The 24,970-nt window shown below is 41.3% G+C and overlaps 1 protein-coding gene across 2 annotated transcripts in view; it reads left to right on the top strand.

Annotated features, from left to right (window-relative positions):
* epha6 (eph receptor A6) overlaps nucleotides 1–24,970 on the top strand; it is a 220,750-nt gene that overhangs the window by 96,376 nt on the left and 99,404 nt on the right. The gene's annotated exons all lie outside the window — the stretch shown is intronic.

The raw sequence follows: 24,970 nt of genomic DNA on the forward strand, positions 1-24,970 counted from the left end.
ATGCTGTGATTTTAGGCTGGACTGGAGTAAACTGGCCTGGTTAAGCATCTTTTTAAATTCCCTGACAGCCATGACATCAACACAATGCTTAACCTTACTGGTTGTAGACTTTAGTCGAGGCTCCTTTCCAGAGAAAAGATTTCCTGAACTGCAGCGCTGCAATATAGAGACATCATTTATAACAGATCTGTCTCTGTCTCTTAACCCTCTCAAGTCTACCCTCTTTCCTCTCACTGGTCAGCACCATCCTTCCGGCTCTCCCTTCATCGCTACCTCTCTCCCTCCTTCCCCCGCTATACCTTATTCTGTCCATCCTGTTCTCCATCCATCCCTCCAGTCCTCTAGTTGGCTGGTAGCTGAGCAGCGTGAGAGACTGAGCAAAGGACAGAGTTTAACTAGCAGTAGGGGTCCCTCAATCTGACTGTCCAGCCTTCTCTGCCTGGACAAGCACGTTAGTTACGCTGGCACACACACACACACACACACACACACACACACACACACACACACACACACACACGGCATCCTGTGGCTAGCTCTAATTCAGCAGCTCAGTGCAGTAACAGATAGCAGTAAGTGGGTCAGTTAAACAGAAGGTGTGGTGTCAGAAAGCCCTCCCCTACAGGGTCGATTTACTGTGAACTCTGACTGACCCTTCTGAAGCAGCGCTGCACAATGGTTCTAAATCAGCTTGGCCGAAACCGTGTGAATTATGCTGGCAACTGTATTGATATGGGTGAGAGAGTGGAGAAACTATTGGGCTGGGTTTGCTGGGGTGGGTATGTACGACATGTTGGATAACATTGCCAGCTATAATTTTAGTAGGACATTGGTTTAACTGTACAGTGAAGCAGGGCTCATAGTACTAAGATTAAAAATTATTGTTGTTTGAATTTCACATTTCCCCAAACTCTTAATCTGTTCCATAGCAAGGCCAATCAGCAGAATGAGAGAATAGTGTCAGAGGTAGGAGAATTTAAACTCTTATTAGTCTGCATAACAGAAACTCTGTGCTATATTTTACACCCTTAAGGCGTTAGCATGCTTCAGTTCGGCTGGCGGCTAGCTGCAGTCGGCAAGGCGAACTGAATGAGTGAGTTCGCATACTCCCGTAACAGACATTTGCTTGATAAACTGAAAAAAATACCTTATTAAGTAAATAGTACTGTTTGTCCATTTTGAGATGCTGTAGCCTCAAAATATTCAGAATTAATCTAAGATAAATCTGTTATTAACTTTGACGTTTTTGCCGAGGATATCTAACTATTTTACATCTAACTAAGATGTTTGATGCAGTATTTTGAAAAAATGTAAACGAGTCTTCTCTCGTTAAGTGACAACCTAGACTTTACTGAATAATCCCTACTGTTGACCAATCACCGACGAAGGGGCGTAGACTTTGGCTTGCCTCAAGAAAAACATTTTACTTACTGAAACCCTTACTGAAGTGCAAAACGTCACAAAATGTCTAAAAATCATATATGTAGGAACTCTTGGGACCTATTTGGGCAGGGGAGCGTGGCGGACGCCATTAGACTCCATCACACCACACATCTACTCTAATATCAGCACACATCTACTCTAATATCAGCACACATCTACTCTAATATCAGCACACATCTACTCTAATATCAGCACACATCTACTCTAATATCAGCACACATCTACTCTAATATCAGCACACATCTACTCTAATATCAGCACACATCTACTCTAATATCACCACACATCTACTCTAATACCACCACACATCTACTCTAATATCACCACACATCTACTCTAATATCACCACACATCTACTCTAATATCACCACACATCTACTCTAATATCACCACACATCTACTCTAATATCACCACACATCTACTCTAATATCACCACACATCTACTCTAATATCACCACACATCTACTCTAATATCACCACACATCTACTCTAATATCACCACACATCTACTCTAATATCATCACACATCTACTCTAATACCACCACACATCTACTCTAATATCACCACACATCTACTCTAATACCACCACACATCTACTCTAATACCACCACACATCTACTCTAATACCACCACACATCTACTCTAATATCACCACACATCTACTCTAATATCACCACACATCTACTCTAATATCACAACACATCTACTCTAATATCACCACACATCTACTCTAATATCACCACACATCTACTCTAATATCACCACACATCTACTCTAATATCACCACACATCTACTCTAATACCACCACACATCTACTCTAATACCACCACACATCTACTCTAATATCACCACACATCTACTCTAATATCACCACACATCTACTCTAATATCACAACACATCTACTCTAATATCACCACACATCTACTCTAATATCACCACACATCTACTCTAATATCACCACACATCTACTCTAATATCACCACACATCTACTCTAATATCACCACACATCTACTCTAATATCAGCACACATCTACTCTAATATCACCACACATCTACTCTAATATCACCACACATCTACTCTAATATCACCACACATCTACTCTAATATCACCACACTTCAGAGGAAATGTGGAGGAGTGTGCATGTGTGACAGATTTAAAGAGACAAAGAAGAGTTTTATTTCTGTGTGATTGTGCTGTCTGTGTGTTTTATTATTCATCAGAGCTGTGGTTATTAGCTAGCACATCCCAGGCTTTCCATTCAACTGATATATGGTCATTGACCAGACAGAGGGGTTGGAGGGGGGGTGGGCAGAAAGCGACATACAGGCTGATTGATTGAAGGCATTTAATTCGGCATTGATCTGACTGTACATCTCCAAAGCTATTTAAAGTGTCATTATTCAGAGCTGTGCCCAAGTGTCTCTCCCCCCTCTCTCACTCGCTCCCTTCCTCTCTCCCTTGGTGTCTCACCCCTCAGTCACCCTATGAGACCCTGGTATGAATAATGTAGCATTAAGGGACGTGATTAGCTCTATGTGTGTGTGGACAGGGTGTTAGGGGCCCGGTGGTGTTGGCCCCTGGCCTCAATACCAAACAACCGTCTGTCTGCTGTCACACACACACACACACACACACACACACACACACACACACCTGACAGAGTCACAAACCAGACCCCGCGGAACTGTCTTGTTCTCTCTCTCTCCATCCCTCTCTCTTCCTCTCTCTCTCGCCCTCACTCTCCACCTGTCCCTCTCTACTGTCTCTTTGTCTCTCTTTCTCTCTGTCTCTCTCTCTGTCTCTCTCTGTCGCTCTCTCTCTCTCACTCACTCACTCACACACACACACACACACACACACACACACACACACACACACACACACACACACACATAGACATAGAGGCCTCTCTGATCTAGTTACTGTGATGAAAGGGTCATTTGAACGGGTTCATTTTATTGTGTGTGTGTGTGTGTGTGTGTGTGTGTGTGTGTGTGTGTGTGTGTGTGTGTGTGTGTGTGTGTGTGTGTGTGTGTGTGTGTGTGTGTGTGTGTGTGTGTGTGTCGGCCTACTGGTGAGGTCTTGATTTAGCTCTATTTCTTAAGCAGAGTGAAGGTTTATTTTTCAGATATGTCATGAATGAATCAGTAGAGGATGGTTAACCTCATCATTACACCATAGAGGTCAATACTGACACTAATACAGTTGCTAGTAAAATTCCTCTCCTTTAAGTGCTGTTCTTTTTTAAAACTTTGTTCAGTAACATTTAAATTAAAAAGAGGGCAGTCAGATGTTCTCACATACAGCATCCCAGTCTACACTCTTACAAAAAAGGGTTCCAAAGGGGTTCTTCGGCTGTCCCCTCTGCGTAAAGAGTTCTACATGGAACACCAAAGGGGTCCCCTATGGAGACAGCCGAAAAACCCTTTTAAGTTCTAGATAGCACCTTTCTAAGAGTGTAGGGAGGGGAGATTTGAACAGCATCCATCTTCTAGCCTGTCTGGTTTGTCTGTGTGATACCAGCCTGATAGTGATGTCAGAGAGAGCTGATGTTTTACAGAAGGAATCTATTACAGTATCGACCAGATGGGTTCTTAGGCGGCAATGAGAATTCCTCATCTCTCTCTCTCTCTCTCTATTCTCTCCTGGATATGGAGAGAGGGATGAGGTGATGGGTGGAGGAGGAATAGAGGAAGGATAGGACAGGAGTGTGATGTGATGGAGACGATGTGGGGAAACACACTGGGGAGATATGCTAGAGAGCTATAGGAGGTTCTGCTTTACAGTCGGGTCTATAGTGGTCTTATAGGAGAGTGGACAGGGAGAGCATGAGTGGGAGGATTTATATAGAACACTCTCGGCAGGTGTGTGTATATGTGTATGCGTGCGTCCGAGCGTGTGCGCGTGCGTGCGTGTGTGCAAGCTTGCGTCCTTCGTCTCCTCTCTCCTCCTCTCTTGTCACTGTTTGTTCCTCTCCTCTCTTCCCTCCCAGCCACGCCTGCTAATTGGCTGGCCTGTCGGAGGAGCTTGACGAGTTCTTACTGTCCCTCTCGTTTACTCTCCGCTTCAATCTGCTTCATTAAAAAGTTTATAAAACAACTTTGTTTGGAGATGAGCCATTTCACATAAACTACCTCAACTGTGATGCTGTGTGTGTTCGTTTCTTCATCCTCTCTGATGTATGAGTGAGTGTGTTCCCATTCCAGTTTGGTGCAGCTTTAAAACAAGAGGTGTTTTTCTTCATCTCTATGTGGACATGAGAGCCACTGACAGCTACAGACACATCACAGACCGACTGAAGCTGAAGCTTTTACTACTGACTCAGCAAGAAGAAAGTTCTGATGATATAAAACTTCTGTTTCTCCTGTCATAACTTTTTTGAGAACTTGCAGAATGCTTTGTTGGCCAATGAATGTGTGCTTTGTGTTTTTATGCTAGTATCAGGTGTCAAGCGTTGATCTCCAGCAATATTCACTACTGTGTGTTTAGCTCTGTAGTTGAAGTTCATTCCAGCAGCCAGTACTAGTACATCCTCTCCAAGCTGAGTGGATCCCATCCCACCCCATCACCCTTCATCACATCCCACCCATCGCATCCCACCCCATTCCATCCCACTGCTTTCCATCCCATCCCACCCCATTCCACCCCACCCCCTCACCCTTCATCACATCCCACCCATCACATCCCACCCCATTCCATCCCTCTGCTTTCCATCCCACCCCATTCCATACCACCCCACCCCACCCCATCACCCTTCATCACATCCCACCCATCACATCTCATCACATCCCACCCATCACCCTTCATCACATCCTACCCCATTCCATCCCACTGCTTTCCATCCCATCCCACTCCATTCCACCCCACCCCATCACCCTTCATCACATCCCACCCATCACATCCCACCCCATTCCATCCCACTGCTTTCCATCCCATCCCACTCCATTCCACCCCACCCCATCACCCTTCATCACATCCCACCCATCACATCCCACCCCATTCCATCCCACTGCTTTCCATCCCATCCCACCCCATTCCACCCCACCCCATCACCCTTCATCACATCCCACCCATCACATCCCACCCCATTCCATCCCTCTGCTTTCCATCCCACCCCATTCCATACCACCCCACCCCACCCCATCACCCTTCATCACATCCCACCCATCACATCTCATCACATCCCACCCATCACCCTTCATCACATCCCACCCCATCACATCCCACTCCATCACATCTCATCCCACCCCATCACATCCCACTTCATCACGTCTCATCCCACCCCATCACATCCCACCACATCCCACCCATCACATCTCATCCCACCCCATCACATCCCACTTCATCACATCCCACTTCATCACATCACATCTCATCCCACCCCATCACATCTCATCCCACCCCATCACATCCCACTTCATCACATCTCATCCCATCACATCCCATCACATCCCACCACATCCCATCACATCTCATCCCACCCCACCCCATCACATCTCATCCCACCCCATCACATCTCATCTCACCCCATCACATCTCATCCCACCCCATCACATCTCATCCCATCACATCCCACCCCATCACATCCCACCACATCCCATCTCATCCCATCACATCTCATCCCATCACATCACATCTCATCCCACCCCATCACATCTCATCCCACCCCACCCCATCACATCCCATCACATCCCATCACATCTCATCCCACCACATCACATCTCATCCCACCCCATCACATCCCACCACACCACATCACATCTCATCCCACCCCATCACATCACACCCCATCACACCCCACCACATCCCACCCCATCACACCCCACCGCATCCCATCACATCCCACCCCATCACACCCCACCCCACCACATCCCACCTCACACACTGTGTGTGTGTCTGTTACGCCTGCATAGAAAGTCCTATAGTATAGGAGGCCTGAACCACACAACCGTCTGTTGTCATGTGTGAAACAGGGGAGGGCAGGGTAACTAGTGTGAGATTTAATGAAGCTGCCATCTAGCTAATTATTAACTTTCTCTACTCAGTCATTAACAAGCTTTTTTGGGGGAGAGGAACTCAAATTGCCTGAGAGTTTTCATTTTGCTCTGGCAGTGCAGGTGTGTGTGTGTGCATGGTGCTGTCATTCTATGGTAATGATTTCAACCCCTATTATCACCCCTCTCTCCGTCCCTCTCTCCATCCCTCTCTCCTTATCTCTCGCTCCTCTTCAAGCAACAAGCTCTCGCAGAATCTGACGTTTTTCCATTTACGTCAGATTTTGAAGGTTAAGTGTAGGCATTCATTCTGAATGGTTAAGTTAAGGGTTAGGTTTGAGATATGGTAGATTATGTGTGCCAAGCATTGGGATTGAACATGCGACCCTTACGCCTATCTGCCATCCCTGTCCACAACGCCCAAGAAAAACCCAAGCCCACGTGATGGTAATAGTGCTCACTGTTGCCCCTAGTGGCCGGTTTTGAAGTCATCTCCCGATGTCCTTCTAATCTGGACGGACGTTGAATTTCGCAGTGGATCTTGAGCGACCTGGCTGCGTCAAGGCCGCCTCTGCCAACCAGGCATGTAAAATCTCTCTTATTCTCTCCCCTTCTCCCCTCTGTGCCCCGGACAATCTTCCTATGACAGAGTATGATAGACAGGCCTCTTACTGAGGGGCATTTAGTGGCGACAAGCCAAATTGCACACCCCACCTGTGTGTGTGTGTGTGTGTTTGTGTTTATGTGTGTGTCCAGCTGTGATGGTGACACCTGTAATTTGGGAGCTGGCGGTCAACATGATTAAAGAGCCACAGGAAACCTTCACACACCCAGTTCAGGTGGCACAGACAGGACTCTACTGACACACAATGTAGCTCCACGCAGAGTCTGAAGAAAGACCTTGGATAGGATGTTAACACACAGACTAGTGTTGTCGCCATACCAGAATTTTGACTTAGATACCGATACCAGGTACTGTTGTCACGATACCAACATTTTACACAATATGATACCAAGCCAAGTATCACGATACTGAGTACTATGGTGGGAAAAAATCTGTGGCCTAGCTTCCTGTTTGCCCCGGACACTTGTTCCTGTTTTCTAAACGTTCTCTAAAAACCTGAAATTCACACTTCTACTCAATACAACACATATTCAATTTAACTGCACACTGTTCCCTGTATAATAGAATGCTGCATAGAATGTCTGATTTGCTCATATTTGCAAAGCCCTGCCTGTGATTTGGCTGGAGGAATGGGAGGAAGGAGTGTACATGTCATTGTGTCAGTTAGGGGAAAACACTGCATGAAACCTTCTTTAATCTTCAGTTTACAGACACACACACTCTCTCTGTCTCCCTCATTCTCATAAACCCCCCCCCCCCCCCCCACTCTCTCTCCCACAAACACACATGGGAGAGAGAGCGACCCAAGATTAGTTATTTTTTAAATTTGTAAAAAATAAAAAAAAACTTTTCTCCACAATTTTGTGGTATCCAATTGTTAGTAATTACTATCTTGTCTCATCGCTACAACGGACCTCCCGGTCACGGCCGGCTGCGACAGAGCGCAAACCCAGAGTCTCTGGTGGCACAGCTAGCGCTGCGATCCAGTGCCCTAGACCACTGCACCACCCGGGAGGGAGGCCTTCGAGATTAGTTTTAAACGGCCGTGACATGGTTTGTGAAAGTATATAAAACGTTTGCAAATCCCAATAAAAAGTTAACTCTGATAATATTGATTTAATTGTTTAGGCTAGAGACTAGACCTCTGGTGATATGGGTCATATTGTTTTAACTGTTTAGGCTAGAGACTAGACCTCTGGTAATATGGGTCATATTGTTTTAACTGTTTAGGCTAGAGACTAGACCTCTGGTAATATGGGTCATATTGTTTTAACTGTTTAGGCTAGAGACTAGACCTGGTAATATATTGTTTTAACTGTTTAGGCTAGAGACTAGACCTCTGGTAATATGGGTCATATTGTTTTAACTGTTTAGGCTACAGACTAGACCTCTGGTAATATGGGTCATTGTTTTAACTGTTTAGGCTACAGACTAGACCTCTGGTAATATGGGTCATATTGTTTTAACTGTTTAGGCTACAGACTAGACCTCTGGTAATATGGGTCATTGTTTTAACTGTTTAGGCTACAGACTAGACCTCTGGTAATATGGGTCATATTGTTTTAACTGTTTAGGCTAGAGACTAGACCTGGTAATATGGGTCATATTGTTTTAACTGTTTAGGCTACAGACTAGACCTCTGGTAATATGGGTCATATTGTTTTAACTGTTTAGGCTAGAGACTAGACCTCTGGTAATATGGGTCATATTGTTTTAACTGTTTAGGCTACAGACTAGACCTGGTAATATGGGTCATATTGTTTTAACTGTTTAGGCTAGAGACTAGACCTCTGGTAATATGGGTCATATTGTTTTAACTGTTTAGGCTACAGACTAGACCTGGTAATATGGGTCATATTGTTTTAACTGTTTAGGCTAGAGACTAGACCTGGTAATATGGGTCATATTGTTTTAACTGTTTAGGCTACAGACTAGACCTCTGGTAATATGGGTCATATTGTTTTAACTGTTTAGGCTAGAGACTAGACCTCTGGTAATATGGGTCATATTGTTTTAACTGTTTAGGCTAGAGACTAGACCTCTGGTAATATGGGTCATATTGTTTTAACTGTTTAGGCCAGAGACTAGACCTCTGGTAATATGGGTCATATTGTTTTAACTGTTTAGGCTAGAGACTAGACCTGGTAATATGGGTCATATTGTTTTAACTGTTTAGGCTAGAGACTAGACCTCTGGTAATATGGGTCATATTGTTTTAACTGTTTAGGCTACAGACTAGACCTGGTAATATGGGTCATATTGTTTTAACTGTTTAGGCTAGAGACTAGACCTTTGGTAATATGGGTCATATTGTTTTAACTGTTTAGGCTAGAGACTAGACCTCTGGTAATATGGGTCATATTGTTTTAACTGTTTAGGCTAGAGACTAGACCTCTGGTAAAATGGGTCATATTGTTTTAACTGTTTAGGCTACAGACTAGACCTGGTATTATGGGTCATATTGTTTTAACTGTTTAGGCTAGAGACTAGACCTCTGGTCATATGGGTCATATTGTTTTAACTGTTTAGGCTACAGACTAGACCTGGTAATATGGGTCATATTGTTTTAACTGTTTTGGCTACAGACTAGACCTGGTAATATGGGTCATATTGTTTTAACTGTTTAGGCTAGAGACTAGACCTCTGGTAATATGGGTCATATTGTTTTAACTGTTTAGGCTAGAGACTAGACCTCTGGTAATATGGGTCATATTGTTTTAACTGTTTAGGCTAGAGACTAGACCTGGTAATATGGGTCATATTGTTTTAACTGTTTAGGCTACAGACTAGACCTCTGGTAATATGGGTCATATTGTTTTAACTGTTTAGGCTAGAGACTAGACCTCTGGTAATATGTGTCATATTGTTTTAACTGTTTAGGCTAGAGACTAGACCTCTGGTAATATGGGTCATATTGTTTTAACTGTTTAGGCTAGAGACTAGACCTGGTAATATGGGTCATATTGTTTTAACTGTTTAGGCTACAGACTAGACCTCTGGTAATATGGGTCATATTGTTTTAACTGTTTAGGCTAGAGACTAGACCTCTGGTAATATGGGTCATATTGTTTTAACTGTTTAGGCTACAGACTAGACCTCTGGTAATATGGGTCATATTGTTTTAACTGTTTAGGCTAGAGACTAGACCTCTGGTAATATGGGTCATATTGTTTTAACTGTTTAGGCTAGAGACTAGACCTCTGGTAATATGGGTCATATTGTTTTAACTGTTTAGGCTAGAGACTAGACCTGGTAATATGGGTCATATTGTTTTAACTGTTTAGGCTACAGACTAGACCTCTGGTAATATGGGTCATATTGTTTTAACTGTTTAGGCTACAGACTAGACCTCTGGTAATATGGGTCATATTGTTTTAACTGTTTAGGCTAGAGACTAGACCTCTGGTAATATGGGTAATATTGTTTTAACTGTTTAGGCTAGAGACTAGACCTCTGGTAATATGGGTCATATTGTTTTAACTGTTTAGGCTAGAGACTAGACCTCTGGTAATATGGGTCATATTGTTTTAACTGTTTAGGCTACAGACTATACCTGGTAATATGGGTCATATTGTTTTAACTGTTTAGGCTACAGACTAGACTTGGTAATATGGGTCATATTGTTTTAACTGTTTAGGCTACAGACTAGACCTGGTAATATGGGTCATATTGTTTTAACTGTTTAGGCTACAGACTAGACCTCTGGTAATATGGGTCATATTGTTTTAACTGTTTAGGCTACAGACTAGACCTGGTAATATGGGTCATATTGTTTTAACTGTTTAGGCTACAGACTAGACCTCTGGTAATATGGGTCATATTGTTTTAACTGTTTAGGCTACAGACTAGACCTGGTAATATGGGTCATATTGTTTTAACTGTTTAGGCTACAGACTAGACCTGGTAATATGGATCATATTGTTTTAACTGTTTAGGCTAGAGACTAGACCTGGTAATGTGGGTCATATTGTTTTAACTGTTTAGGCTAGAGACTAGACCTCTGGTAATATGGGTCATATTGTTTTAACTGTTTAGGCTAGAGACTAGACCTCTGGTAATATGGGTCATATTGTTTTAACTGTTTAGGCTAGAGACTAGACCTCTGGTAATATTGGTCATATTGTTTTAACTGTTTAAGCTAGAGACTAGACCTGGTAATATGGGTCATATTGTTTTAACTGTTTAGGCAAGAGACTAGACCTCTGGTAATATGGGTCATATTGTTTTAACTGTTTAGGCTAGAGACTAGACCTCTGGTAATATGGGTCATATTGTTTTAACTGTTTAGGCTAGAGACTAGAACTCTGGTAATATGGGTAATATTGTTTTAACTGTTTAGGCTAGAGACTAGAACTCTGGTAATATGGGTCATATTGTTTTAACTGTTTAGGCTAGAGACTAGACCTCTGGTAATATGGGTCATATTGTTTTAACTGTTTAGGCTAGAGACTAGAACTCTGGTAATATGGGTCATATTGTTTTAACTGTTTAGGCTAGAGACTAGACCTGGTAATATGGGTCATATTGTTTTAACTGTTTAGGCTAGAGACTAGACCTGGTAATATGGGTCATATTGTTTTAACTGTTTAGGCTAGAGACTAGACCTGGTATTATGGGTCATATTGTTTTAACTGTTTAGGCTACAGACTAGACCTGGTAATATGGGTCATATTGTTTTAACTGTTTAGGCTACAGACTAGACCTGGTAATATGGGTCATATTGTTTTAACTGTTTAGGCTAGAGACTAGACCTGGTAATATGGGTCATATTGTTTTAACTGTTTAGGCTAGAGACTAGACCTGGTAATATGGGTCATATTGTTTTAACTGTTTAGGCTACAGACTAGACCTGGTAATATGGGTCATATTGTTTTAACTGTTTAGGCTACAGACTAGACCTGGTAATATGGGTCATATTGTTTTAACTGTTTAGGCTAGAGACTAGACCTCTGGTAATATGGGTCATATTGTTTTAACTGTTTAGGCTAGAGACTAGACCTCTGGTAATATGGGTCATATTGTTTTAACTGTTTAGGCTAGAGACTAGACCTCTGGTAATATGGGTCATATTGTTTTAACTGTTTAGGCTAGAGACTAGACCTCTGGTAATATGGGTCATATTGTTTTAACTGTTTAGGCTACAGACTAGACCTGGTAATATGGGTCATATTGTTTTAACTGTTTAGGCTACAGACTAGACTTGGTAATATGTGTCATTGTTTTAACTGTTTAGGCTAGAGACTAGACCTGGTAATATGGGTCATATTGTTTTAACTGTTTAGGCTAGAGACTAGACCTCTGGTAATATGGGTCATATTGTTTTAACTGTTTAGGCTACAGACTAGACCTGGTAATATGGGTCATATTGTTTTAACTGTTTAGGCTAGAGACTAGACCTCTGGTAATATGGGTCATATTGTTTTAACTGTTTAGGCTAGAGACTAGACCTCTGGTAATATGGGTCATATTGTTTTAACTGTTTAGGCTAGAGACTAGACCTCTGGTAATATGGGTCATATTGTTTTAACTGTTTAGGCTAGAGATTAGACCTCTGGTAATATGGGTCATATTGTTTTAACTGTTTAGGCTAGAGACTAGACCTCAGGTAATATGGGTCATATTGTTTTAACTGTTTAGGCTACAGACTAGACCTGGTAATATGGGTCATATTGTTTTAACTGTTTAGGCTAGAGACTAGACCTGGTAATATGGGTCATATTGTTTTAACTGTTTAGGCTACAGACTAGACCTCTGGTAATATGGGTCATATTGTTTTAACTGTTTAGGCTACAGACTAGACCTCTGGTAATATGGGTCATATTGTTTTAACTGTTTAGGCTAGAGACTAGACCTCTGGTAATATGGGTAATATTGTTTTAACTGTTTAGGCTAGAGACTAGACCTCAGGTAATATGGGTCATATTGTTTTAACTGTTTAGGCTACAGACTAGACCTGGTAATATGGGTCATATTGTTTTAACTGTTTAGGCTAGAGACTAGACCTGGTAATATGGGTCATATTGTTTTAACTGTTTAGGCTACAGACTAGACCTCTGGTAATATGGGTCATATTGTTTTAACTGTTTAGGCTACAGACTAGACCTGGTAATATGGGTCATATTGTTTTAACTGTTTAGGCTACAGACTAGACCTGGTAATATGGGTCATATTGTTTTAACTGTTTAGGCTAGAGACTAGACCTGGTAATATGGGTCATATTGTTTTAACTGTTTAGGCTAGAGACTAGACCTCTGGTAATATGGGTCATATTGTTTTAACTGTTTAGGCTACAGACTATACCTGGTAATATGGGTCATATTGTTTTAACTGTTTAGGCTACAGACTAGACCTGGTAATATGGATCATATTGTTTTAACTGTTTAGGCTAGAGACTAGACCTGGTAATGTGGGTCATATTGTTTTAACTGTTTAGGCTAGAGACTAGACCTCTGGTAATATGGGTCATATTGTTTTAACTGTTTAGGCTAGAGACTAGACCTCTGGTAATATGGGTCATATTGTTTTAACTGTTTAGGCTAGAGACTAGACCTCTGGTAATATTGGTCATATTGTTTTAACTGTTTAAGCTAGAGACTAGACCTGGTAATATGGGTCATATTGTTTTAACTGTTTAGGCAAGAGACTAGACCTCTGGTAATATGGGTCATATTGTTTTAACTGTTTAGGCTAGAGACTAGACCTCTGGTAATATGGGTCATATTGTTTTAACTGTTTAGGCTAGAGACTAGAACTCTGGTAATATGGGTAATATTGTTTTAACTGTTTAGGCTAGAGACTAGAACTCTGGTAATATGGGTCATATTGTTTTAACTGTTTAGGCTAGAGACTAGACCTCTGGTAATATGGGTCATATTGTTTTAACTGTTTAGGCTAGAGACTAGAACTCTGGTAATATGGGTCATATTGTTTTAACTGTTTAGGCTAGAGACTAGACCTGGTAATATGGGTCATATTGTTTTAACTGTTTAGGCTAGAGACTAGACCTGGTAATATGGGTCATATTGTTTTAACTGTTTAGGCTAGAGACTAGACCTGGTATTATGGGTCATATTGTTTTAACTGTTTAGGCTACAGACTAGACCTGGTAATATGGGTCATATTGTTTTAACTGTTTAGGCTACAGACTAGACCTGGTAATATGGGTCATATTGTTTTAACTGTTTAGGCTAGAGACTAGACCTGGTAATATGGGTCATATTGTTTTAACTGTTTAGGCTAGAGACTAGACCTGGTAATATGGGTCATATTGTTTTAACTGTTTAGGCTACAGACTAGACCTGGTAATATGGGTCATATTGTTTTAACTGTTTAGGCTACAGACTAGACCTGGTAATATGGGTCATATTGTTTTAACTGTTTAGGCTAGAGACTAGACCTCTGGTAATATGGGTCATATTGTTTTAACTGTTTAGGCTAGAGACTAGACCTCTGGTAATATGGGTCATATTGTTTTAACTGTTTAGGCTAGAGACTAGACCTCTGGTAATATGGGTCATATTGTTTTAACTGTTTAGGCTAGAGACTAGACCTCTGGTAATATGGGTCATATTGTTTTAACTGTTTAGGCTACAGACTAGACCTGGTAATATGGGTCATATTGTTTTAACTGTTTAGGCTACAGACTAGACTTGGTAATATGTGTCATTGTTTTAACTGTTTAGGCTAGAGACTAGACCTGGTAATATGGGTCATATTGTTTTAACTGTTTAGGCTAGAGACTAGACCTCTGGTAATATGGGTCATATTGTTTTAACTGTTTAGGCTACAGACTAGACCTGGTAATATGGGTCATATTGTTTTAACTGTTTAGGCTAGAGACTAGACCTCTGGTAATATGGGTCATATTGTTTTAACTGTTTAGGCTAGAGACTAGACCTCTGGTAATATGGGTCATATTGTTTTAACTGTTTAGGCTAGAGACTAGACCTCTGGTAATATGGGTCATATTGTTTTAACTGTTTAGGCTAGAGATTAGACCTCTGGTAATATGGGTCATATTGTTTTAACTGTTTAGGCTAGAGACTAGACCTCAGGTAATATGGGTCATATTGTTTTAACTGTTTAGGCTACAGACTAGACCTGGTAATATGGGTCATATTGTTTTAACTGTTTAGGCTAGAGACTAGACCTGGTAATATGGGTCATATTGTTTTAACTGTTTAGGCTACAGACTAGACCTCTGGTAATATGGGTCATATTGTTTTAACTGTTTAGGCTACAGACTAGACCTCTGGTAATATGGGTCATATTGTTTTAACTGTTTAGGCTAGAGACTAGACCTCTGGTAATATGGGTAATATTGTTTTAACTGTTTAGGCTAGAGACTAGACCTCAGGTAATATGGGTCATATTGTTTTAACTGTTTAGGCTACAGACTAGACCTGGTAATATGGGTCATATTGTTTTAACTGTTTAGGCTAGAGACTAGACCTGGTAATATGGGTCATATTGTTTTAACTGTTTAGGCTACAGACTAGACCTCTGGTAATATGGGTCATATTGTTTTAACTGTTTAGGCTACAGACTAGACCTGGTAATATGGGTCATATTGTTTTAACTGTTTAGGCTACAGACTAGACCTGGTAATATGGGTCATATTGTTTTAACTGTTTAGGCTAGAGACTAGACCTGGTAATATGGGTCATATTGTTTTAACTGTTTAGGCTAGAGACTAGACCTCTGGTAATATGGGTCATATTGTTTTAACTGTTTAGGCTACAGACTATACCTGGTAATATGGGTCATATTGTTTTAACTGTTTAGGCTACAGACTAGACCTGGTAATATGGATCATATTGTTTTAACTGTTTAGGCTAGAGACTAGACCTGGTAATGTGGGTCATATTGTTTTAACTGTTTAGGCTAGAGACTAGACCTCTGGTAATATGGGTCATATTGTTTTAACTGTTTAGGCTAGAGACTAGACCTCTGGTAATATGGGTCATATTGTTTTAACTGTTTAGGCTAGAGACTAGACCTCTGGTAATATTGGTCATATTGTTTTAACTGTTTAAGCTAGAGACTAGACCTGGTAATATGGGTCATATTGTTTTAACTGTTTAGGCAAGAGACTAGACCTCTGGTAATATGGGTCATATTGTTTTAACTGTTTAGGCTAGAGACTAGACCTCTGGTAATATGGGTCATATTGTTTTAACTGTTTAGGCTAGAGACTAGAACTCTGGTAATATGGGTAATATTGTTTTAACTGTTTAGGCTAGAGACTAGAACTCTGGTAATATGGGTCATATTGTTTTAACTGTTTAGGCTAGAGACTAGACCTCTGGTAATATGGGTCATATTGTTTTAACTGTTTAGGCTAGAGACTAGAACTCTGGTAATATGGGTCATATTGTTTTAACTGTTTAGGCTAGAGACTAGACCTGGTAATATGGGTCATATTGTTTTAACTGTTTAGGCTAGAGACTAGACCTGGTAATATGGGTCATATTGTTTTAACTGTTTAGGCTAGAGACTAGACCTGGTATTATGGGTCATATTGTTTTAACTGTTTAGGCTACAGACTAGACCTGGTAATATGGGTCATATTGTTTTAACTGTTTAGGCTACAGACTAGACCTGGTAATATGGGTCATATTGTTTTAACTGTTTAGGCTAGAGACTAGACCTGGTAATATGGGTCATATTGTTTTAACTGTTTAGGCTAGAGACTAGACCTGGTAATATGGGTCATATTGTTTTAACTGTTTAGGCTACAGACTAGACCTGGTAATATGGGTCATATTGTTTTAACTGTTTAGGCTACAGACTAGACCTGGTAATATGGGTCATATTGTTTTAACTGTTTAGGCTAGAGACTAGACCTCTGGTAATATGGGTCATATTGTTTTAACTGTTTAGGCTAGAGACTAGACCTCTGGTAATATGGGTCATATTGTTTTAACTGTTTAGGCTAGAGACTAGACCTCTGGTAATATGGGTCATATTGTTTTAACTGTTTAGGCTAGAGACTAGACCTCTGGTAATATGGGTCATATTGTTTTAACTGTTTAGGCTACAGACTAGACCTGGTAATATGGGTCATATTGTTTTAACTGTTTAGGCTACAGACTAGACTTGGTAATATGTGTCATTGTTTTAACTGTTTAGGCTAGAGACTAGACCTGGTAATATGGGTCATATTGTTTTAACTGTTTAGGCTAGAGACTAGACCTCTGGTAATATGGGTCATATTGTTTTAACTGTTTAGGCTACAGACTAGACCTGGTAATATGGGTCATATTGTTTTAACTGTTTAGGCTAGAGACTAGACCTCTGGTAATATGGGTCATATTGTTTTAACTGTTTAGGCTAGAGACTAGACCTCTGGTAATATGGGTCATATTGTTTTAACTGTTTAGGCTAGAGACTAGACCTCTGGTAATATGGGTCATATTGTTTTAACTGTTTAGGCTAGAGATTAGACCTCTGGTAATATGGGTCATATTGTTTTAACTGTTTAGGCTAGAGACTAGACCTCAGGTAATATGGGTCATATTGTTTTAACTGTTTAGGCTACAGACTAGACCTGGTAATATGGGTCATATTGTTTTAACTGTTTAGGCTTGAGACTAGACCTCTGGTAATATGGGTCATATTGTTTTAACTGTTTAGGCTACAGACTAGACCTGGTAATATGGGTCATATTGTTTTAACTGTTTAGGCTACAGACTAGACCTGGTAATATGGGTCATATTGTTTTAACTGTTTAGGCTACAGACTAGACCTGGTAATATGGGTCATATTGTTTTAACTGTTTAGGCTACAGACTAGACCTGGTAATATGGGTCATATTGTTTTAACTGTTTAGGCTAGAGACTAGACCTTAGGTAATATGGGTCATATTGTTTTAACTGTTTAGGCTAGAGACTAGACCTCTGGTAATATGGGTCATATTGTTTTAACTGTTTAGGCTAGAGACTAGACCTCAGGTAATATGGGTCATATTGTTTTAACTGTTTAGGCTACAGACTAGACCTGGTATTATGGGTCATATTGTTTTAACTGTTTAGGCTAGAGACTAGACCTCTGGTAATATGGGTCATATTGTTTTAACTGTTTAGGCTACAGACTAGACCTGGTAATATGGGTCATATTGTTTTAACTGTTTAGGCTACAGACTAGACCTGGTAATATGGGTCATATTGTTTTAACTGTTTAGGCTAGAGACTAGACCTCAGGTAATATGGGTCATATTGTTTTAACTGTTTAGGCTAGAGACTAGACCTCTGGTAATATGGGTCATATTGTTTTAACTGTTTAGGCTAGAGACTAGACCTTTGGTAATATGGGTCATATTGTTTTAACTGTTTAGGCTACAGACTAGACCTGGTAATATGGGTCATATTGTTTTAACTGTTTAGGCTAGAGACTAGACCTCTGGTAATATGGGTCATATTGTTTTAACTGTTTAGGCTAGAGACTAGACCTGGTAATATGGGTCATATTGTTTTAACTGTTTAGGCTAGAGACTAGACCTCTGGTAATATGGGTCATATTGTTTTAACTGTTTAGGCTACAGACTAGACCTGGTAATATGGGTCATATTGTTTTAACTGTTTAGGCTACAGACTAGACCTGGTAATATGGGTCATATTGTTTTAACTGTTTAGGCTACAGACTAGACCTCTGGTAATATGGGTCATATTGTTTTAACTGTTTAGGCTACAGACTAGACCTGGTAATATGGGTCATATTGTTTTAACTGTTTAGGCCACAGACTAGACCTCTGGTAATATGGGTCATATTGTTTTAACTGTTTAGGCTAGAGACTAGACCTCAGGTAATATGGGTCATATTGTTTTAACTGTTTAGGCTAGAGACTAGACCTGGTAATATGGGTCATATTGTTTTAACTGTTTAGGCTACAGACTAGACCTGGTAATATGGGTCATATTGTTAACTGTTTAGGCTAGAGACTAGACCTGGTAATATGGGTCATATTGTTTTAACTGTTTAGGCTACAGACTAGACCTGGTAATATGGGTCATATTGTTTTAACTGTTTAGGCTACAGACTAGACCTGGTAATATGGGTCATATTGTTTTAACTGTTTAGGCTAGAGACTAGACCTCTGGTAATATGGGTCATATTGTTTTAACTGTTTAGGCTAGAGACTAGACCTCTGGTAATATGGGTCATATTGTTTTAACTGTTTAGGCTAGAGACTAGACCTCTGGTAATATGGGTCATATTGTTTTAACTGTTTAGGCTAGAGACTAGACCTCTGGTAATATGGGTCATATTGTTTTAACTGTTTAGGCTAGAGACTAGACCTGGTAATATGGGTCATATTGTTTTAACTGTTTAGGCTACAGACTAGACCTGGTAATATGGGTCATATTGTTTTAACTGTTTAGGCTAGAGACTAGACCTCAGGTAATATGGGTCATATTGTTTTAACTGTTTAGGCTAGAGACAAGCAGTTTTCTTTGCTGTAAAGCTGAAATCATGCCTGTCGCGAAGCGGTGCTCCATTTTCCCTCTGACACTGCGGATGCATGAAAGTGAACTTGCAAAGTCTACTCTGACTGGTCTGTGCTCTTGGTTACAAGAGGCAATGAAATTATACAATGTATCAACATTCCTCGCCTTGCGCGCAGCTCCAATGTGACCAATGTGCAAATCACTGCTAAATGACATTAAGAAAACAACCGACAGAGGAATAGATGTGCATGAGGAGCGGATGGAGAGAAGCAGGTAAGTGAGGGCTGGTATGGGATACGGTTGGCTGATTTACAGCTGCCACACCTGATATGTGCTTAGTTAAATAAAGGTGAAATAAAAATACATAAATTAAAGTGAAGTGGATATTATTGGACCAGTGCATACAAGAGTCTAGTGGCTGTTGCTTGAATTTATAAAAGAAAACGGACTTTCTAAACATGTTATAAAAGGCGCCAGCGGGTTCTATATATCGGTAGGAATATGTGGTAGTATCATATGAAACGGTACTACTGTATATTAAAATGAGTTATTATATTATAATACGTATCAAACCAGATCAACTCAGCTACTACGCTCTTCAATCATTGGGCATCTTTTGAGTTCGTTTACATTATGTTTTTACATCAACATTTTTCAGAGACAGCCCATGTATGCATGAATTAATTAATTCTACAATCATACAATCAATTTCACTTTGTTTATAGCAATCTAACTACAACATTTAATGGGAATAGTTTATTCGAATAGTACATCTCTATTGATAAACTGGGTAAATTAAGACGTATCCTAGGCCTATTCACACTACAGGTGAATGCATATTCAATAGGAGTTTGTGCATGCATTGAGTTATTGAGCTTGTTTTGGCTGATTTCATGGGGCTACAGATGACAAAACAATCTGTTTCTCTTCCATTTGTGACTTATTTTATTGTACTGATCAGCTACATTTGCATAGAATCTTATCTTATTTTATAAAAGTGTGCGCTGTCTCTTTAACCAGTAATGGCATTCATGAGGCAAGAGGTGGGCAGCCTGTTGAAGCAGTGATGCCAACTTAGCAATTTTGTTGTCAGATTTAGCAACTTTTTAGGCTACAGCACCTAGCAACAAATTTAGCTACTTTTAAAAATGTATTTGGAACTTTTAGCAACTTTTGAAAAGTGACTAAAATGCTAAAATGCAGCATTTTCCCTCTAAATGACACAAAAACAATTTTCTCTGTGACACGCGGTCACAACACGCGCCTGGCTGCAAAAGTGCATTGTGAGTGACGTCAGCAGCAGGCGCTCAGCACGTGCACCGGCTCAGCACGTGCACCGGCTCAGCACGTGCACCGGCTCAGCACGTGCACCGGCAGCAGCAGGCCAGTAGCAATTTCAACAAATTGCAAATCATTGTTGGCTGACTGCAGCAGCAGTAGCACGGATTCAACGAGCCAAACCCAATGAATGTAGTTGGTCAAGAATGTTTGATCTTGAACAGAACTTACAACATCAAACAACATGTCTCAATCAACATTTTACAGCCAGAAGTACATAAAAGAGTGGGACTCTGTACCTGAACAAGTGTCAAATCATATTTTTTGCCGAAATGGCCAGTCAATTTGAGTAACGTTATTGTGTATTCTACGTAATGACGCAGTTTTACGTTATCACGCAATGACATCCCAACGTCATTTAGCAACAAATCAACCTGCCTCTAGCAACTTACCCTGAAAATTAGTTAAGTTAAAGCCCTATTGACACACACAGTCAGTTCTCTGAGGCAATAGATACTTTTTGGGAGAGACATGAGAGGGAGACCGATTTTAAGTAAATGAATAATGTTTTGGTAGCAATCAGCTTTGAAATCAGTATATTTTGCTTTATGGTTTGCAAACAAAGTACTAGGATGGTGCATTGATGTTAGCTTTAGCTATTAGCTTTAGCTGTCAGCTAGCAAGGACATTTACCATTAGCTTCCAGCTTTGTAGACTATCTTCTTCCATTGTAAATTGTTCTAGCCTGTATGGACATTGTTTTGCGGACAGTAATTAACAGTCTCAACATTTCTACAGGTCGTGTCACATTATTCATGTGTGTTAACTTGTGTGCAGCATGAGTTGGGAGCTAACATGATGCAGCCTAGCAATGAGTAAGTGGAGCAGACACCGTGCACACTATAGTAAGGGGTCGGCTGTATTGATAGATGGGCTTGATCCATGAGACATATCTGACAGAAGTAAGAAAAGTAACACAAATTCTAGTAACCAACTGTTTTTCATGTTCCAGTATCGAATAAATATCAACGATGGCACAGACGCACACACATTCCTATTAGGTTCAATCTGATTTAATTCCTACGCCACCGTTCGTTCTTATCACACCCTATAAAAACAACGTATTAAAGCGGAATGAATATATTATTGAAGGATTTGGAAATGTAGCACCCATCAGCTCCTTTCCCCATAAGCGGTAATTGATATTTGAGGGCTGTTTTGCACCGAGCCTTTCTGAAATGAGTTTTACAGTGTACTGAAAAGAGCTGAGGCGGTTGAAATAGAATAGGCTGTGTGTTGGTGCATTAGAGAATGCGATTACCCAGACACGTAATGGACCAGTTATTAAACACTATTACACACTATACATCAGAGCTGCCTCTCAGGCACACACACCATATTGTACTGCAGAGTGGGTAAGTGTGCGTGCTTGCATTCGTGCATGCGTTTTTGTGTCAGAAACAGAACAAAAGCTACTGTAAGCCAAGACGCCGGATTGAAAATTAGATGGGGAAATTAGACGCCCAATTGACGTTAATGCGTATGTACTTTCTCTGCATTACATGATGTGTTAAGGTGACGGGTTTCATCTTAACGGTGTGGTAGACCTTGTGTTACATGGACTGACATTTTGTATCCCTGACATTTGTCTACATCAGCTCCTTAAGTTGATTATATTACCTCTCTAACACCAGCTTAATATGGTAAAGATGACTTTTAACAGTCTGCATGTTTTGTGTGTGTTTTGTGTTTAGTTTATTAGGTACACCACCCTGTTAACGAGTCATGTGGCCATGGCTTGCTATATAAAGCAGGCAGACTGGCATTGAGGCATTCAGTTACTGTGCGATGGAACGTTAGAATGGGCAAAACGAGTGACCTAAGCGACTTTGAGCGTGGTATGATCATCAGTCCCAGGCACGCCGGTTCCAGTATCTCAGAACAGGCCGGCCTGTTCACACACGACACACGACATTGTCTAGAGTTTTACTGAGAATGGTGCGACAAACAAAGTCATCCAGTCGGCGGCAGTCCTGTGGGCAAAAACAGCTGGTTTCTCGGCAGGATAGAACAGCAGCCTCTGGTAAGACAAGGGGTGGCGGTCTATGTATATTTGTAAACAACAGCTGGTGCACAAAATCAAAGGAAGTCTCGAGGTTTTGCTCGCCTGAGGTAGAGTTCCTCATGATAAGCTGTAGACCACACTATTTACCAAGAGAGTTTTTATCTATATTCTTCTTAGCCGTCGTTACCACCACAAACCAATGCTGGCACTAAGACCACACTGAATGAGCTGTATACGGCCATAAGCAAACAGGAAAACGCCCATCCAGAGGCAGCGTCCTTGTGCCCGGGGACTTTAATGCAGGGAAACTTTCATCCATTTTACCTAATTTCTACCAGCATGTTTAATGTGCAACCAGAGGGAAGAAACTCTAGACCACCTCTACACCACACACAGAGATGAGTACCAAGCTCTCCCTCGCCCTCCATTTGGCAAATCTGACCATAATTATATCTTCCTGATTCCTGCTAACAAGCTAAAAACTAAAGCAGGAAGCACCAGTGACTCGGTCAATAAGAAAGTGGTCAGATGAAGCAGATGCTAAGCTACAGGATTATTTTGATAGCACAGACTATGTTCTGGGATTCTTCCGATGGCATTGAGGAGTACAGCACATCAGTCATTGGCTTAATCAATAAGTGCATCGGTGACGTTGTCCCTACAGTGACCGTACGTACATACCCCAACCAGTAACTGTGGATTACAGGCAACATCCGCACTGAGCTAAAGGGTAGAGCTGCCACTTTCAAGGAGCGGGACTCTAACCCGGGAGCATATAAGAAATCCTCAGACGACAAACCATCAAACAGGCAAAGGGTCAATACAGGACTAAGGTTGAATCGTACTACACCGGCTCCGATGCTCATCAGATGTGACAGGGCTTGCAAACTATTACAGACTACAAAGGGTAGAGCAGCCGCAAGCTGCCCAGTGACACGAGCCTACCAGACGAGCTAAATTACTTCTATGCTCGCTTCTAGGCAAGTAACACTAAAACATGCATGACAGCATCAGCTGTTCCGGACGATTGTGTGATCACGCTCTCTGTAGCCGATGTGAGTAAGACCTTTAAACAGGTCAACATTCACAAGGCCGCAGTGCCAGACGGATTACCAGGACGTGTACTCCAAGCATGCGCTGACCAACTGGCAAGTGTCTTCACTGACATTTTCTTCCTCTCCCTGTCCATGTCTGTAATACCAACATGTTTAAAGCAGACCACCATAGTCCCTGTGCACAAGAACATTAAGGTAACCGCCCCTACAGATCCCCAGATGATGTCATCTCTAATGGCACTTTCCCAACCGGACAAAAGGAACACCTCTGTGAGAATGCTATTCATTGACTACAGCTCAGCGTTCAACACCATAGTTCCCTCAAAGCTCATCACTAACCTAAGAACCCTGGGACTAAACACCTCACTCTGCAACTGGATCCTGGACTTCTTTATGGGCCGCCCCCAGGTGGTAAGGGTAGGTAACAACACATCCGCCCCGCTGATCCTCAACACGGGGCCCCTCAGGGGTGCATGCTCAGTCCCCTCCTGTACTCTCCGTTCACTCATGACTGCATGGCCAGGCACGACTCCAACATCATCAAGTTTGCCGATGACACAACAGTATAGTGTCTGATCACTGCCAACGATAAGACAGCCTATAGGGAGGAGGTCAGAGACCTGGCAGTGTGGTGCTAGGATAACAACCTCTCCCTCAATGTGATCAATACAAAGGAGATGATTGTGGACTGCAGAAAAAGGAGGACCGTGCACACCCCCATTCTCATCAACAGGGCTGTAGTGGAGCAGGTTGATAGCTTCAAGTTCCTTGGTGTCAAATTCACGAACAAACTATCATGGTCCAAACACACTAAGACAGTCGTGAAGAGGGCACGACAAAGCTTATTCCCCCTCAGGAGACAAACATTTCAGATCCTCAAAAGGTTCTACAGCTGCACCATCGAGTGTATGACTGGTTGCATCATTGCCTGGTATGGCAACTGCTCGGCCTCTGACCGCAAGGCACTACAGAGGGTAGTGCGTACGGCCCAGTACATCTCTGGGGCCAAGCTTCCTGCCATCCAGGACCTCTATATCAGGCGGTGTCAGAGGAATGC

Source organism: Oncorhynchus mykiss, chromosome 22, assembly GCF_057628025.1.
Source record: "Oncorhynchus mykiss isolate SJ-2025 chromosome 22, ASM5762802v1, whole genome shotgun sequence".
NCBI classification, from domain to species: Eukaryota; Metazoa; Chordata; class Actinopteri; order Salmoniformes; family Salmonidae; genus Oncorhynchus; species Oncorhynchus mykiss.